The sequence below is a fragment of the Ambystoma mexicanum genome, chromosome 11 (genome assembly GCF_040938575.1).
Source record: "Ambystoma mexicanum isolate Mex_15411 chromosome 11, UKY_AmexF1_1, whole genome shotgun sequence".
NCBI classification, from domain to species: domain Eukaryota; kingdom Metazoa; phylum Chordata; class Amphibia; order Caudata; family Ambystomatidae; genus Ambystoma; species Ambystoma mexicanum.
The window spans coordinates 811,849,129-811,868,479 of NC_090934.1; positions in this window are offsets into that span (position 1 = coordinate 811,849,129).

A 19,351-nucleotide genomic window follows, 5' to 3' on the forward strand; every position below is an offset into this window, starting at 1 on the left:
ATGGAGCATCACTTAACAAGATTCGGGTAAAGGTATGGGACCCACTACGGCAGGCATTCCCTGACACACCTGATGTACAGTCTAACATGCAATGCACTATGGGCGATAATGAAGATGCCGCCCAAGTTTCAGACGATGCGGAGAGCAGAGACAGTTAATTCATGGGATCAATCAATACCTTTCTTCTACTTCATTGTTAAAAAGGGCCTAGCCAAAGAGGTGCAAAAGGCATTAGACAAAATTGTGGGTATTGAAGCAAAGGGGTGCCCTGAAAAACAGAGCATAATGGTGCACCATTGCAGAAGAATAACGGAGCATGACAAGGAAATGTCTCAGAAGTGGCAGGTCGATGAAGAGAAACTAATCCAAAACAAATTATCTAAGGTCACTGTGGAGGCATCAGTATCGATGCCAGCACAGGCACAAGTGGGAGGAGGCACCCCAAATTTTGCAAATACTAGAATAGCTGTAGTGTGGTTGGAAGGAGGATAAGGGCAGTGGGGCAGAATACACAGTACACCGGGCCACATTGACAAGGAGAACAGCAGCGAGGAAGAGGTAATTTCTGAGAATCAAAGGGAGGGGGGGGGTTTAGAGGGATGGGACCCAAAGGGGGAGGAAAGAGGCCTTCACAATATTGGAACTGTGAAAAATGGGGGATATGTTTCAAGGGAGTGCAGGAGCAGACAGGGGATGGGCTACAGTTATGGGCAACAGAATTACAGTCCACCACCTCAGGGGGACCCCGAAGGGCCGATGCCCAGAATGACTTCCATACCCAACTAAACACACCAGGTTTACACACAGTTGCCCCCGCAGTTCCCAGACCCACCCTTGCCACAGCAGCAACAGCAAGCAATGCAACAATATGTACCCTATAACCCTTTCCAACATGCAGGTAGCACAAACCTGTTTAATGGAATTCTGAGTGGTAAAGTTGCCCCGTTTCAAGGTGCAGCACTGGCGGGGGGAACCCCTTCTCATTTCCCGGGACAAATGCATATCCTGACTAGGACAGTCCATAGAGAGCTCTTGCGTGTCGGTCGTGTCAATGACCCTTAAACTTGAAGACGAATCCTTTTTGGGGCAGAGATAGGAAATAAGCAATTAATTTTTATGGTTGTTTCAGGCTAAGAAATCATGTATCAGCAAAAGGGACTTCCCAGTATCGGGCAAAACTCTCGACAGGCAGGGCTTCCCTGGAGCTATTTCTACAATTCCATACACTAAAGATTTGGATGTAAAAGTAGGGGGGGTGCGCACTTGACTATTGTACTCCAAAACTTCTCCTGTCAACTTACTCGGCAGGGATCTGCTCAGTAAATTGAACATGACAATCTCCTTTAATGATCACAGCATTGTCTGTATCACAGCAGGGATGTGCGCAATGAAAGCAATGGCAGGTGATGTGGTGGTCTGTAGCATATATGTAGACACAGGTATGCTTCTCTATGGGATAACAGTACTTGTGGAGGCAATGCCACAAATTGCCAAGGGCTGTTGGAGAGTGCCAACGGATTTCATTTTTCACCCTATGGTGTTCCCAGAATTGGTGGCGTGTACAATCCTGTCCCTAGCTCTACAAGAATTGGTGGTATCTGTAAAAAGAATGGTTGTTCTAGGAACAGACTGCCAAGGTTGTGAGTGGCATACAGTGCTTTTCATCAATCCCACTTTACCGTTCAAGGAAGGTAACAGATTCAGAGCTTTTTTAAAACAATTACAGTGATGGAGAGATAATCTTAGAGATTTGTATCATCTGTGAGATCATGGTGCAGTACAGAAGGGTGCTTTGACCTTTGATGGCCGTAGTGACATCACCGCCATTCATTGAGGCAGTCTTGGCGTATGTGCCTGCACAATTGTGGACCACCAACCCACATGACGTTGGGCTTTTAAAAGAAGTCACCCCAGTACACATTACACTAAAGACAGAAGCAGTACTACCCAGGGTGAAACAGTACTCACTTTCAAGAGAGGCAGAGAAGGGTATAAAAGAAAGGTTACAGGTCCTACTTAATCAAGGGATAATGGTGCCGCCCACTTCACCATGTAACACAGTGATTCACCCTGTCAAAAAGGCAAGGGGGCTATTGGAGAATTATCCAGGATTTACACCCCCTAAATGATGTGGTACAGAAAGAGTTTCTGGTGGTTCCGAACCCAGCCACCATTTTGTGCAGTGTTCCCAAGGAAGCAACACACTTTACAGTATGGACCTGAAAAACACCTTCTTTTCGATACCCGTGCACCCCAACTCACAGTATCTTACCGCCTGTACCCATGGCGGAAAGCGCTACAAACACACTTGTTTGCCCAAGGGTACTGTGAGAGCCCAAGAATCTTTAACAGAATATTGCATGCTGATCTAGGAAACATTCAAGTGCCCAGCATGGTCATCCAGTACGTGGATGACTTGCTTGTGTGTAGCGACAGTGAGCAGAACTGCTGAAGAGACTCTATGACACTCCTACAACTCCTAGCCCACAAAGGGCACAAGGTTCACAGGCCCAAACTCCAGTATTGCGAGCAGGAAGTTCTGTACGTGGGTCAATTATTATCAGCAAACAGCAAAAGAATAATGCAGACAGAGCAGCATCTGTGCATGCCAGGCCCAGACCTCTGACAGTGAAGGTCATGCAAACATTTCTAGGGTTGTGTAATTACTGCAGTGCATGGATTCTAGACTATGCATCATACACAAGGCCGCTACTGTATGGCTTCCAAGAAGCACAGAAAGGCAATCACAAACTCAAATGGACAGCAGACATGGTACAACATTTCAATAATTTGAAGGAAGTACTATCCACAGCCCCAGTTGACAATCAGGAATTTTACATGTTCTCACCTTCAAACGGCAAACTAGAAAAGTACAATGGGCCACAAGACCTATTATAGTGGTACACTTGACTCAGTCGTGTAAGGGCAGTTTGTGTGCGAACAAGAACTTGCTGTGACTGCCTGTGCAAGGGAAAAAAGTTCCAAGTTCGTGATGCGATGCTCAGTCACTGTGTACATGGAGCATTCAGTATTTGCCATTTTAGAAAGAACAAAATCTACACCGACAACACAGAGATCATCGGCATATGAGATTATCCTCTCGAGCCCAAACATTCATGTTGTGCGATGCAAAGCAGCAAATCCCACCATAGTTCTGACAAAAGTGTGTACAAAGATTTGCAACTACACAACTGTGCCACACAAGACGGGGGGATGGCAGTCACAAAGCAAAGGATATCCCATTGGAGATGGGGGAGGTACTGTTTGTTGATGGGTCAGCGACAATTGATCAGGACACATGACAAAGACATACGGGTGCAGCCTATAGGGAGGTGAATATGACACACTAGTCATGAAAAGACTACCCATGCACTATTCAGCCCAAGCAGCAGAGATTGTCGCGCTCATCAAAGCACCACAGCTGTCACAAGGTTGCCACATGGCCATCTATTCGGACCCGACATACGTCGCTACAACATCTCATGCTGGGTTATCACGATGGAAGAGGAGGGATTTCTGGAGAGCAGATGGTTCCCCAGTACAACATGCTGCACTGTTAGATACATTGATTTCTGCATTATCACAACCCTCTGTGGTGGTACCAATAACACAGACAAAATTCCACTTGGAAATGCCACTGTGGATGCTGCAGACAAAATGATGGCCTATCTTTCTGTCCCAATAATTTCAGAGTATGTCCTGTCAACACCAACACACAACCATCAAGACACACTGTATACAACATTGCCCATTGCAAAGTTTATCGAGCTGCAAAGCAAAGCGCCAAATGAAGAAAAGGAAACATGGCCCAAAAGCGGGTGCAACAAATCCCCGGCAGATTTGTTGCGGCGCCAAACATTTTCTGGCAAAGCAGTAATGCCACATAAACTACTGACTAACTCCACCACCCCGCCCACAGCTCAAAGCAACACATTGCAGCAGACATACAGGAGGATTGGTGTCTCCCCAATCTTTGGGAACACCTCACAAACATGATCACGCATTGCACCACGTACGAACGTTTTAGCACAGGCATGACACTCCGGACTTTACAAGGCACCTCGCCTGCCCTATTGGGCCATTCTGCAAGCTACACATAGATTATGCTGACATCGTAGAAAAATGCAATGGGTAGCGGTACTTGGTCTTTGTGGAATTGCCCCTTCTCACAGTGGATCGAGGCAGAGCCTTGTGCACACCCGGATTCCTAAGGTGTTGCTAAATTTCTTTTCCATGGCGTTTCCCCCAATGGGGCATGTGAAATGTGTTAAGGTCAGATAGCGGCACACATTTATTTCACAATGCTACTTGGCATTAAAGAGAGGATTGTTCATTTTATCACCCCAGGCCAACAGCATTGTTGAGAGGATCAACGATTTGCTCAAGAGCAAAATATCTAAGCTCTGCATCACATTAAAAAAGAACTAGGTGCACTGCTTGCCCTTGGCCCTCTTCAGTTTACTCACACAACCTAGCAAGGACCCCCATCTATCACCCCACGTGGTAGAAATTGGTTGGTGGATACACTTACCCATATTCCCTGTCAGGAGAGCATCAGATGCCCATAAGACAGCAGCGGTTCTAGGTGAGAAATTTAAAGACTATTTGACAACCCTAACATGTGCCATTAAGTGCATCTCACACACAAATTGCACCACCCCAGACAGAGGACAAAACAGGTACTGCACACCCAGCAGTGGCAGGCTCACAGCCTACCAAACCACTCCTGCATGGAGAATTGGTCTATGTGTGTGGTTTTGTCAGGAAGTGGAACAACCCCAGATTTCATGGCCCATACAAGGTCATGTTCTCAACCCCTCTTGCTGTAAAAGTGAAGAGGCGCTGCTATTGGATTGATCTTTCAGATGTACGTAGGGCACCCCCAGCCAGTACACAGCTGCCCTTAGTACATAGGTACCCACTCTCCTACCTCAGTTACAACAATCAATTCAGCCAGCTCTTACAGTACAGTAAACAACTAGAAAGTATTTTCGAGTATATAAAACAATTAAAATCACACACGCCTGCTTTTAAATAAAACGTTTATAAACATCATCCATCTTTTTCTTTTCTCTCCTTCTCTTTCTTGCTTGTTACTCTTCCGTACTGTATCTCTCGGTCTCTTTGCCTTACTCTCCCTCCACGTTCTCCTTTCCTTCCTCCTTTTCCGCCTTTTGCATTATTTTTTCCGTCAAGAAATAAGACAATGGAAACTGCATCATCGTGTTCATCTATATAGATTAGGAAAAATGTTAGCTGTCAGACTGTCCCTAAATGTTCCTATTCATACACAAGTGGATTGCATTTTAGTGCCATTTTGATGTTTGTATATGTTTGTATTAGGAATTCATTGTGGAACTTCTTTTATAGTTCATATAAAGGAGGGAGGGGAACATATATACAAATACCATCAACAGAACTGTAAATATGTACAACATTATAATGAGCATAATAGCAGCTATAATAAATCAACAAGTGCACCTGCATATATTAGTAAGAACATGTGCATAACATTAGAACACTTTTTTTCAATTTGAAAGAGTTTAGCATAACATAAGCATTTATGATATCATTAGTAGTGGAAGTATTGTTAGCAAATCCCTAGAATTATGTAAAAGAAGGAAACGGCAAGCACAAAGGGCATAATATGATGCCTACCACAGGCTTGGTCTCAATGCCATTGAGGATGTACGACATCCGGGAAATGTCGGACAGCTGGTACAAAGACATGAGTGTGGTAGGGAGACAAACAGCAAATGGCAGCTGCAACATCTGTTCACTAATCCCAAATGCATGATGGGCCCCCATGGAATTAGTACCACAGGAAGTACAAACTATAGAGGCACAGTGCCCGGTTCATCTTGCGCAATGTAAGGTTAAAGGCACCTTCCAAGCACACAGAGTACAATTAGAGCTTGTCGATCCAGACCCTCTGCAATGAAACGAAAACCCTAGAGACATTACATGCCTGCAGCAGCCATACTTGGTCATTGAAGTACTCAAATACACAAACAGCAAGTGGCAAGAAACCACACTTACTTGTCTGGCAGAAGGGCTATTAGTATATGAGGAGGGGTTCCTGACTCGAATGGAAGCAACATGCACACAAATATGGACAGAGCACATTGCAAAATGTACCTGGATTGCGGCGATAGAAAAACCGGTGAAAGTGCACCGAGAAGAAATGTATGAACTTTGCTTACACAGTGAAGGGACTGTCTTTATCGGTTCAAATGAGAAGTGCAACAGGACCCTCCTCGTCCCACACCTGAAGAGGGACACAGCATCTATGATGTATTGCTACTTGGTCTGTGGCCAACAAGCGTACTTGCACCTTACACCATCATGGATGGGCTATTGTTCGCTGGCCACACTGCACACAGCACTACTAGTAATCCCAGAATACTCGATAGGACGGCTAATACCTGACACAACTCTAACAGATTCTCCTGCATTTGTGGAACAGAACCCAGTGCCGTCACCAGAATTTCACATCCTCCCTGGAAAAAGCCAGTATGAGAAACTGCAAAGGAAGAAGAGATCATCAAACTATCTATCAAAAGACGCAGACGCATTGCTTTGGAAAATTGTTGAGTACAGATTGTTCAGCTCAGCTGAGACTTTCTTTGGCTCACTCTTGCTACCCGGTGTACAGGCAACAGTTAATGGAAAATAGCTGCAGATAGTACGATTGGAACTGGTCCAGTTGGCAAATGACATCGAGCACTGGTTCAACGTCATAACGGTCGAGCTGTGCGCCCTAGGTTGACGATGCAGAACAGCTACGTATTCAATATGTTGACAGCAATCAAAGGAGGTGTGTGCCAAAATATCAGGGTTCCGTGTTGCACATTCGCACCACCCGAAGATGCGGAGAATGGATCATTGTCTCACATAATAGCAGCAGTACATAGTATGGGAGTGTGCATGAAAAAAGAAACCAAGGGGATGATTGTTTTGACGTTGCATTTGATTGGGATCCATCCTGGTTAGGGGCCACTGTGAAGATGCTTGTACCTGTCATTGTGTTTATCTTGGTCATCTTCTGCACCAGCCGAATGGGACTCTGGTGTTGTGCCAAAGCAGTGCCTAGTAGCGCAATGATGATGTTTCAATTGGGGGTTCAAAAGCACCTTGCAATACAAAGGGTCCTGAAATACAAGCTAACCATGCCATTCCTCAAATCCTCCCTATTCCCTATGAATATGAAGTAGATTGCTTATACCATACCATCATTTTCCCACCCGTTGACCCTGAAAATTATGGGGAGGTATGGGTTGATCTAGCAGGAGATGGGGGATGCATCTATATGACGTGCACCCCCAAGAATATGCACGATCAGGAGAAAGTTTATGGTCAGGATGTAGGGTCTGGCTGGTGTAATAAACCTGAAGGTGTCTCCCTGACTAGACAACAGGGATCTGTCATCCCGATGGACATGACATGGTCATCGCTATTCAATACAGTTCCTGGGGGTGGACCAGTGCGGAAGGATCACGGGGTTGGGGGTCATCAGTGAGTGGATTTGGGACACCAACGGGTGAGACGCGGTACCCCCTTTCTTAGAACACCTTTTCCCCATCCTACCTCATAGGATACTCAGATGTTCTACCCATCGCCCCCTTTTGTGACACAAACACTTTTTTACACCACGAAAGACAATGGATTAAAACCAGAGGCATTCACCTGACATGTCCCAACACAAGGGTCAGACAGAGTCAAGCAATTAGTAATAACTGCACACACCCGACAGCACTTTCCCTTCCCCACAGGGATAAAAGGTGGCGCACGAGAGCACATTACGAGCAAAGCAGACTGCACAATGAGATAGCTATTCCAGGACGGCAGTTCAAGAGGAGACAAAAGGCACTGAGAAATGAAGGGAGGACAAAGAAAAAGTGCCCTTGCCCATTTGAAATTTCGATGGAATGGGATTAGATGCAATGGTTTTAGATGAAATGACCAAAAACCCTCTAACCCTCACCCAGCCAACTGTGAGTTATAGCCCCTACAAATGTCTGAGTCCCAAGACCCCTGAATTCCGACATACCAGCATCACTACAACTACCATTCCTAGATAGATCAACCATTTATGGAACCCATTATCCCTACCCCTGTGTGCACTGATATGACTCCCATGGATTTGTTTTTTAGATGTGACTACAGGTCACTGACCATAAACCAGTCAACCATAAAAGATCTAAAAGTAAGGCTACCCTATCTGTAATTTACAATGGCCTGATTTGTAATGTGAGGTGCAGGGAGGAAAAAAAGTCTAACTATCAGCTATACCTCCTCAGAGGTACTCTACCTTTTCTCACCTTCCCCTTGCTTCACATAGGCTGGACTATTGCAACAGCCTCTTCCTCAACCTCCCTTCTTCGGCCCTGCGTCCTCTGCAACTCATCCAGAACAGAACCGCAAGACTTATCCTTGGCCTCAAGCCCAGGTACCGTATCTCTCTGTTGCTGAAATCCCTTCACTGGCCCCGTTTGGCTGCAAGGATCAGGCAAGTTCAAGACCCTCTGCATTGTCCACACGGCTTTCTGGGGCCTGGGACCTACCTACCTGCAACGCTGCCTACCTAAATGCTGTCCCTCAGGAGCCCTCTGCTCATCTACCTCCAACCTTCTGCCAGTGAGACGGCTCTCCAAGCAGAGATTTGGAGGGAGATCCTTATCCTCAGCAGGTGCCTCCCATTGGAATAGCCTCTCTGCCGTCCTCCATCTTGAGCCTGACCTTCTTAAGTTCTGGAAACTCCATAAGACCTTCCACTTTTCCTCTTCTTTCGCTCTCCCTCTTCCCTGCTAACCTAGCTCTCTGCTCTCTCCATCCCTCCCTCTTCTTCCTTACAGCTTGCTGACTGGCTGCCTGGACACAGCAGAGTCTCACCGGTCCCCAGCAGCCCCACCAGTCCTCTATTGCAATTGCCTTAGGGCCCTACACCCATCTGCCTTCACAGCACCTTCAAATAACCCTGTGAGTTGCTCTCTCTGTGCTTACCTCATCCTCTACATACATTGGTGCACTTGGAGCTCACCCTCCCTGTTACCATCTGTGCACTTGCACGATCCAAATGCAACCTGCTGAAGATCATCTGTCTGTTCTGTTCTCCCTTATCTTCACCCCATAAATTGCACTGTAAAAAACTGCAGAATCGCTGTAAGGACTATTTGCTGTGTCTCAACTGTGCAGACTATTATTGTCTCAGAATTTCAAGGGCTCTTAGCGACTGTTGTTTTTCCCCTTATCCCCAACCCTCCTTGAGCGCTTTGAAACACTTTCCTGTGTATAGGCGCTACATAATTAAACGATACAATACAATACAATAACTTCAAAGCGAGAGTGGAAGCCTTGGAACCCAGACAATGCAGCTGGGATGGGTGAAATGTGTGCAGGTCACAGTGGCCTCAAGCCTCCCTCTGTACCAGTCCATGATCATGGGGCTGCCTTGTGCAGTAATAGAGTAGCAATGTTAGAATGCTATAACTATGTCTTTTCGATCTTGGTTCGCTGGAGACGATGAGCCCAGATGACCCCACGTGATGGAAGACAGACGGATGGGGCTGAGCCCAATGGCCTGGCATCCCCTATGGAGTAGGCTGACCATGCATAGGGTCTCACCAACCAGCCATGTGGATTTCTACTGTACATGAATGACAATATGTCCCCTTTTAAACTTTAGCTTGCACCCTTTTTGCTCAGAACGTTCCTGAGCAGCAGAGTTCTTTGATCCAGGTCACCGACCATAAACCAGACCATAAACCAGTAAAGCATAAAAGATCTAAAAGATAGGCCCTCCTTTCAGTAGTTTACAATGGCATGATTTGTAATTCGAGGTGCAGGGAGGGATGAATTATATTTCAAAAGTGAGGGGGGAAGCGTTAGAACCCAGACGACACAGCTGGGATTGGTATAATGTGTGCGGGTCACAGTGACCTCGAGCCTCCCCTGTACCAGTCCATGAAATAGAGTAGCACTGTTAGAAAAGTATAACTATGTCTTATCGACCTTGGCTCCTTGGAGACGATGAGCCCAGCTGACCCCATGTGATAGAAGATGGACAGACAGGGCTGTGGCCAATGGCCTGGCAACCCCTATGGAGTATGCTGATCATGCATAGGGTCGCACCAACCAGTTGCGCAGGTTTTTACTGTATATGAATGATGATGTGTCCCCTTTTAAGCTTTTGCTTGCACCCTGTTTGCTCAGAACGTTCCTGAGCAGCAGAGTTCTTGGTTGACCCAGCTATTTTGTGTATAATTAACACTTGTTATCCTTGCAAGAATCTCTTGGCTTTTTTCCACTAGTGGGTTGCATTTTTTCTGGTGTGAGCATTTTGGCACATGCTTTCACTTGTCACTTAAACTATCAAGGAGTTTCTTCTCTGCTTTACACTAATCTTTACAGTTGAAGGACCTCAACAAACATCTAAACGACAAATCCATGAGTCATATCAGTGCCCTCAGGGGTAGGGATAATAGGTTCTGTGCTGCAAAGGGATGATCTATCTAGGAATGTAGTTGTAGTGATGCAAGAGCATGTAAACTCATTTAGTGTGAGACATGTGTGAAATTACTTGTTTACCAGCATAGCCATTTGAAAAGATTCTTAATCAGTTGTAAGACAGGGAGGGCTTAATCTTCTGATTATAGCGTTTATCTGGAAATAGTTTGAAACGTGATTTAACATTTCCTGAAAATACAGGTTTTGCCTCGAAAAAGGCAAAGATCTCATTAGTTCGCTATTTTCAGGAATTACGATTATCACAAATCAGGTTGTAGATACTGCTGTATAGGAAGTCCTCACATACGATCCCCACCTTAACAAAGACAGAGAACCCAACTGTAACCCTTACTAAATAAACATTACCACCTCCAATGTACAGTAGTTACATTTTTTAGATTAACTTGTCTATATTCATGTTTAAATACTGGTCTTTTAATAGAATGAGACTGTATCAGGGGTCCACTAGGGCTCATAATAAATAAGTAACCAGTAGTCCAAAAAGGAGCGCACACCAAGTAAGAAGTAAAGCTATTTAATACAGCTGGGCGAGCACAACTCAAACAGCACAGTGGAACAGAACTGATTGATGAGTTAACAGACTGGTTCACAGCGAACAGAAGTTTTATACCATTAATACAATGGTTGCTTAGTTAGATACAGTTGCAGTTCAAGCTTTGCATCTTACTTTAGTTTATTTTATTACATTTATAACGCACAACCAAAGACCCAGCGGCTTAAGGGTGCAAAACAAAAAACAAACAGAAAACAGACAAGAGCTGGGTCTATAACATATGACCTAATAAGGCCATAGTAAGCGGATGACAAACACGTGGAAACTAACAGAATAACAGTGTTTTTAGTTTTTCTTGAACATTTCAGTTGACTTAATTTCCCTTAGGTCAGGTGGGAGAGAGTTCCAAGCTCTAGGTGGCAGATTTAGCAAAGGCCCCTTGTAATGCTTTACTGGTATTAGATAGAGGTATCTTGGAATTATGTGTGTTGTTACATCTGAGGGATCAGAGATGATCCTTCTCCAAGAGCAGATCCTTCAAATAGGCTGGCATAGGACAATCACAACATTTGCAGGTAACCAGAAGCAGGCAGTACTGTACCCTGGTCTCCACAGGAAGTCAGTGCAAACTCTGCTTAGCCTCCGAGATGTGATCTCTCAATTTGAGGCATTTAACCACCCTAACAGCGCTATTCTGGATCACCTGGAGGCAATTACATTCTGATTTTGTGATACCAATCAAGAGACTACTACAATAATCGATTGTTGATCCCACTATGGCTCTTGCAATTATCTCAGCATTTTTCTGAGAGATTAGAGCCTGAAAGTGGGCCAGCAGTTTTATATAATACGTTGAAGAGGATATCAGTCTGCTAACCTGCACCCTCATGTTAGGATTCTGGTCCAAAACTATGCCCAGATTTTTTACTTTCTTTTTCATATCAATATTACAATCTGCAATCGAAAAACATTCATAGCATGGTCCTAACTTCTGTATCTTATTATTTGTACCAACCACCATAGGTTCTGTCTTTTCCTTGTTTAATGCCAGGCCATTCTGCAGCATGCAGGTTTCAATAAGGTCATAAACCTTATTTATATTGATTTCATCCTCTCTATACCATCCTGTCAGTGGGATGACACATTAAGTGTCATCCGCATAATTAGTAAATGCAATAGCATTCAGCACCAGTAGATCAAACAGGGCACAGTGAAAATATTATAAAGGGAAGGAGACACACATTCGCCCTGTGGGACTCCGTAGGCCAGGCAAGCTAGCAATGCCTCTGTCTCACCACTAAAAACTCTACACAGTCTAATACTCAAAAAGGAAAAAATCCACTCAGCAGCACTTTCTGAGAAGTTTGCCACTTCCTTCAACCTATAGATCAAAATGGAATGATCAACTAAATCAAAGGCTGAAGATGAATCCAACAGCATGAGGAGTGATGCCTGGCCTTTATCCATGGAATCGAGTAACTTAGATTTCCAAAAGCACTGTTTCTGTCCCATTATTTTGGGCCTCATTAAGACAATGGAGGTAGCCATGCTGCTATTTGCGGCATGGCTACCCCCATTCCGGGTACCGGGTCCGGGTTCCCTGAATGGGGAAATACCAGGCCATTCCGACCTGGGAGGGCCTGGTACTTCCCTATTCAGGGAACCCGGACCCGGTACATCCCCATTCCCATTTGAGCCCCCATAGGGCTCAATGGGAATGGGGAGGATGCAAACAACGGGCCCGTTAATGACGGGCCCGTTTTTTGCATCCTGGTCTGCTCGCGGGACCCGCTAAGGATGCCTGCTTTTACCAGGCGTCCTTAGCGGGTCCCGGGAGGAGACCTCGAAATGAGGCGGTAGGGGGTTAAAGGGGCGGGCAGCTCTACCAACCCCGTTAACCTCCTACTGCAAGGGTCATAATGAGGCCCTTTGTCTGAAACCCGATTGGTATTTGTTTAGGAGCTAATGTTTGTTCAAATGTGCGGAAAATTGAACATAGGCCATGCGGTCCAGGATTTTTTAGAGGAACGGTGTGTTCATGATAGGTCTATAGTTTGTGGCTGTTTTCGGGCATAACCGTGGTTTCTTTTAAAGGGGAGTTATCCAGGCTTTCTTTATCTTCTCTGGGACGTGATTTTCTGAGAAGGGGGCATTTACAAATGTTCACATGATGTAATTAATGTGGGAAAGCAATAATGTATTATCATTGCTGAGAAAGGATCCCCCTTGCATCTTGTAGTTTAAAGATGCTTAATAACATTAACCAATTACATCTGTGATATTGGTGAGAAATTAAAATAATGCTCTGAGACAGCCTATCCTTGTGTCTCTAATTCCCCAGCATCTAAAGGCATATTTAAGTTTAGCTTTTTGAATTCAATAACTTTTTTAATTCTATCCATATTGCCAATTATGGCATCCTGGATTGATGCACACCAGACAGTGTCTTTCAGCGGGGTGTTCTTAATCAGTTCATTTGAAGTTTCCTGTTCTTTTAATATTTGACACAGTTCCTTAAATACTGAATTAGATTTAGCAATCCTATTTTTAAGCATATCTTTCTTAGCAGCAACAGTTGCAATTATATATTGCTTAGCCGCTAGTTTATATGCTTCCAAACCGGTGGTATCCTGACTTAACCTACAGGCATAGAAGTTTCTAATTTTAATCATTTTAAGCTTCTGCAATTCAGAATTAAACCAAACATTGGTTTTCCGTGTATGTGAAAGCCGTTTCTTCTGTAGAGGTGCTAGATCATCCGTGATATCCTGAAACAAATGAAGAAAAAGATTTGTCATAGCTTCCACTGAATCATTGTTAATGATTTCTGGAACTAAGGTAGGGATCCAAGGTTTAAGATCCTCTGGAGTAAGCTTATTTACATTTCTCGCTAAAATTTAATATTTATATTTCCCATCATTTCTTATAGGCAATTCATTGTTTATCGTAAAGTGGACAAAGGTATGATCAGACCACGGACATAATAAAACTTGGATTTCACTTGTATATACATTATTGGTAGCAACCCAGTCCAAAGTATGTCCCATAAAATGGGTGGGTTTACTCATAATATGGTTAAATCCAAGATGGTACAGTGTATCTTCTAGTACCATAGCTGTTAAATCCGTCTCACATCCTGGCCAAAAATTAAAATCACCCAGAACTACAAATGTAGTGTTGGTTTTAAGGAGAGGTAATAAAAGATTAGTCAAAATATTAGGGAAATCTGACCTTGGAGCAGGTAATCCGTATAGCAGTAACATATTAATGGTTGCTTCTGCATTAATGCCTATTTTCACTAATATCGATTCAGTACCCGCCAGATCTTGAATGTTAACATCCCAAATTTCCAGGTCTGATTTGAATATTAGGGCTACTCCCCTGCCCCTTTTCCTTCGAGTCTATCTTGTTGAATCATGCCATAGCCCTCTGGGGTAGCAAGCCCCAATGAGGGACTAGCTGCATCATAGCCCGAGGTTTCTGTGAGCGCACACATGTCAATGTTGCACTCCTGAATGTTGCCCCCATAGGGATCACTGGGAATGGGGAAGGCGCTAATAACGGGCCTTTTATTAGCTCCAAGGTCCCTTAACGGGTGCCGCAAAGAACGGCTGGTCAGACCAGCCGTTCTTGCTGGGACCCGCTAAGGGACCTTGGAATAGGGCAGTAAGGGTTTACCGGCACCGGCATCCTTACCGGTGCCCGTAAACCCTTACCGCCCAACTCAGAATGACCCTCACTGTGATGAATGATGCCAACCCTAATCGATATTAAGTCCCTGTCAATATAACACATGTTATTCATGATGGGGCAAGTGTTACTCCTCCTAGCACTGCCTGTTGACACTCACTTTCTGAACTATTTGACTGCTCGTGTGGCAACTTTGCTTTGTAAATTGTATTGCTTGGTTTCTTTTGAAAACATCTTTGTACATGCCTAAATATTCAAGTTGACCAGATCACAAGTAAATGTATGCTCGAACATCAGTATTATGGCTCAGAGAAAGAGATGCCTTCATATGTAGGTTAAACTTATTTTGAGTGACTATTGTAATTCCTGTATATATTTTGTTGTGTTAATATTAATATGTACAGGATTATGTTTGACCTTTTTGAGTGTCATGGCCCATGTCAGCAGGCAAACTGCATCTTATGTGTCGGGAAGCACAAATCAGGGCCCAAGCAAAGTGTGAGTGTATGAGGAGAGCTGAGGGTCACATAAGAGGACATGTTTCCCTTGCAATAATAATACTATTAGCACCCAACTGGGGGCTAGGCAGCTAGGTGGGTGCCCAATGCCTGTGTGACATCTCTCAAGGTCCCCGAGGCACATCGTCCATATCACGGAAAGGAAGAACTGCCTTGACTACCTTGGCCACTGAGTGTCTGTTGCTGGGCAACCAAGGCAGTGCAGTCCATTCTTGCTTTGTACACCTCATAGGCAGGACCAAAGGGGACCAAAGGGGAGCTTCAAAGTTCGTATAGGGGAATAGGGGAATCAGAAGAGAGGCAGGAAGGGAGAAAGGGCAGTGAAATGGGCAAATCGTGAAGATAGCTAGATCTATATATATAAAAGTTAAAATGTATTTGTTTGTGGTGGGGATTTGTGGCAAAGCATTGTTCCTTATACAATTCCACACCATTTCACAAATCTGCACCAAATTTTGATTCCCTGTTAGGACCCTCCGGACATTACTGGCTACGTGACATTTGAACACTCCACCCTGTTCCCAATATTTCAGCACAAGTCAAAATGTGTTGCTGGTTATGTGAATTGGCGAACCGTTGTTCCTTATACAATTCCACACCGTTTCACCAATCTGCATCACATTTTGCATAGTTATCTGTTAGGTCCCTCCAGACATTAATGGCTACATGGCATTTGGACAACCCACCCCGTTCCCTGGATTTCAGCACAAGTCAATAATTTGCTTCTGGGTTTGTGGCTTGGAGAAGCATTCTTCCTTATACAATTCCATACCGTTTGAGCAATCTGCACCACATTTTTCATAATTAACTGTTAGGACGTTCTGGACATTATTATCTACAGGACATTTTGACATCCCACCCCTTTCCCTGGATTTCAGCACCTTCACACATGAGACGGTTGCCTGAAATCAGCGAAAAATCAACGAAGAACCAGTCCCTAGACAAGGAACAAAACTCAAGGTCCAGTCCCTTGGATGCACAGTTTACAAGATATTTGCCCTGCAATGCACTACAAAAAGCTGCACCACACCAGGATGAAGTGACAGGTAGGGAGAGAGCACAGAAGGTCCAATATGCTGCAGCTCACCAACTCTCGCCTCCTCTCAACGTCTGCTCTGTGGTGTGTCAGCTAGCCACGCACACCCATTATCAGTGCAGTTTACTTTAGAGTGCAAATGACATCAAGTGATACGCGAAACGGAACAGCGACCTACTGGATCAGTCTACAGAACCCGTTTGAAGAATGGGTACTTCTGCAACTAGAAAATATAATAAATATATAAGTTTCCATGATTTAATATTGGCGAATATATGATCATTGCTGAGGGTGGCTGTGGGACTTTGCTGCAGCAGCATCTGGGAACTGCAAAATCCAATCCTGAAAGGGGCAGGTCAAGAGCACAAGGTATTCTGGATACTTGGCCCCAATTATTCAAAGTACAGTGGGTCATAGCACACGTTAGCAATGTTGCCCCCCCGCCCCTCTACCCTCCAGACCTCTTTAAAGGGGTGGTGTCCGTAGGTGGACACATGAAGTGCAGCCCAGTCAGGACTGAGGATTAAAAGGGCAGCAGCCTATCAACAAAGTTGCATGTAGGCTGGTAGAAAGGCAGTGGAGAGTGTGGCGTCTATTACTCTTTTGACCTGCCCCCAAAATCCAGCAAGGGGCATATGAGGAGCAACAAGTGACTCATAGGAGTACTGGAAGATGTGGTCCCAAACAACAAAGGTATAGGGGTGGTTAGCACAAGTCCCAAATTGCACTCATTTTCCAGTCCCATTTAGTGGAGGAAAGAGAGGAGGAGAAACACTGAGCTTCCTTGTTAGGCTAGTCAACGAAGGTGGCAGTGGCAGCAGCCACTTTTCAAATTTATATTTGGCTTTGAAGAAATGCTGTGGAGTGGGCAGCAGCTTTAATACTCTTGAATTGCCCCTGAGATCCAGAAAGGGGAATGCCATGCCAAGAGTGTGAGATGTCCCACAAGAGCTCCGGGACATGGTAGAGCTGTGAAAAGTAGGTGGAGATGGGCTAAGGAAATTCAGCCCAGCACTGTGCGCGCACAGTTATAGGAGACGTCACTCTATGAAGTCACACGTCATCTGAAAGACAGGCATCGAGCATGACCTGAAAGCCTTTTTGAGCTGCCCTCAAGATGCAGGAATACGCATTTCAGGAGTTGCAGGTGACCAAAAAGAATCCCAGGGCATGTGATCCCAATTTGTCAAAGCACGGTAGTGATTGGTACAAGCCGCAACTTGTGCTCTCTCTTCAGTCTCCTATGAAGGGAGTAGGATCAAGGAGAAGGTTACAGTTGCAGTTTTGAATGTAATGCGCCACTAGAATGGAACACCATCAAACATTAAAACATATAAATCAATTTCTGTCTTTAAGAAACATATGAAGACCATGCTCTTCAAACGAACCTTCTACTGGTTTTCCCTCATCACTCTCTTGGAGGCTCTGAGACCTACAGGCATGTAGCATCTTATAAGAAATAAAATAAATAAATAGTGACAATAGCAGCATGGGGAAGTTGCATCCGGACTGTAAGAAATATAGAAAAGTGGGCAGCCTCTTTGAGCCACCACGCTACGAACCATGAAGCAGAGTGTCAAGAGCACGTTGTTGCCTATAAGGATTCTGGGACATGTGGATTTGGTCATCAGAGGTCACAAATTACACCTGTTCTCCAATCCCCTATTGCTGAAGAGAGGTGTGAAGAGATGGCCAAGTGATGGACAGCCAGCCAGGCTTGTGGATAAAGGCAGCAGCAGACACGTGTCAAGTTGCATCCTGTCTGTTAATGGTAACGGATGCAATGCTTTTAAGAGCAGTGAGCTACATGAACGTGTGGCACATGTGTAGCTTTTATAGAGCCTGTGGACACAGGCGGTGAAAAAGTGGTGCACACCTTTCAGTGGATCACGGTTGCTCTTCATGTAAACACATGTCAGCGAGTTCCCTTTGCAAGGCTTGGTTGGATCAGCATTCTGAATTATGGCATCTCAATAAAACCATGCGAATCTGCAGTGGCAATATGGAAATTAAAACAAGAAAATCATTTTTAAAACCCGTTGTGGCATTTTTGTTATATATTTCACGCCATCATATTCTAAACTAATAAGGACACGGCTTCATAGGGGGTTGAACTTCGTTGTGCTAATTGCCTTAAACCTATGTTAAAAGCCACGAATTCAGTCGCAGGTAATTATCACCCAGAAGAGCCCCCTCCAGCAGGCAATAATGCTTAATTGCAGAATGAAAATAGATTGATGTTTCAGCAAAAATGATGTGCAGAGAAACCACCAGGTGTTTACGGAATATCATTATTGATTGTGCGATTTTTCACCGCCATGTCGAGATCTGCTTCAGAAAGGCAGAAATAGATACCTATGGCACAGTTACTATGTGTCGGGATGGCAGGGATACGTCTTTGAAAACATCCAGATACTAAGTAAAGCCATCTCAGAATATGCGATCAAAGTGCACGGGATAGTACAGCGACAGCATCTTACTGTAGTGAAACATGCTCTGAAAGCAGCTGGAGGGAGGCAGTTTGTTTTCTGTGCCAAGACACGGACTGGCAATTCTTTCGGGACTCCATGTAGCATCACGATTGTTCTTTAAAGTACGCAACAAAAAAAACAAAAAACGCTCTTCTCTCATACACACTACCTTCCAGATATTTGAACAACCTTAGATGTGTGCTCATAAATGCTACGTGGATAGCCATGGTAAAAGCAAATGTCGCTTTCCAACACAAACGGCAGCAGCCGTTGTCAGGAAAAAATAAAGACTCATCACGCAAACTCGCGGAACAACAATTGAGACCTGTGGGAAAACATGACAGTTGGCGGAATGATATTAAGATCTCAGCAAACAAGGCTTTCTATTAGAGCAAAGCTCGGGAGAGAATTGCCTTCGTAGTAAGAATGTTCCACAGATAAAACAAGAATACCATTTAGAAGTATAATACATCAGCATTGAGAACAGACAGAAAACCAACAGCTTACAACACTGGTGGTTTTATTTAAACATAACTCACAATATCTGCTTGTTATTGCAGTGCTTAGAAGTAGGAGGAATCTGGCATGGCACAAAATATAAGCAGGCATATTCTTA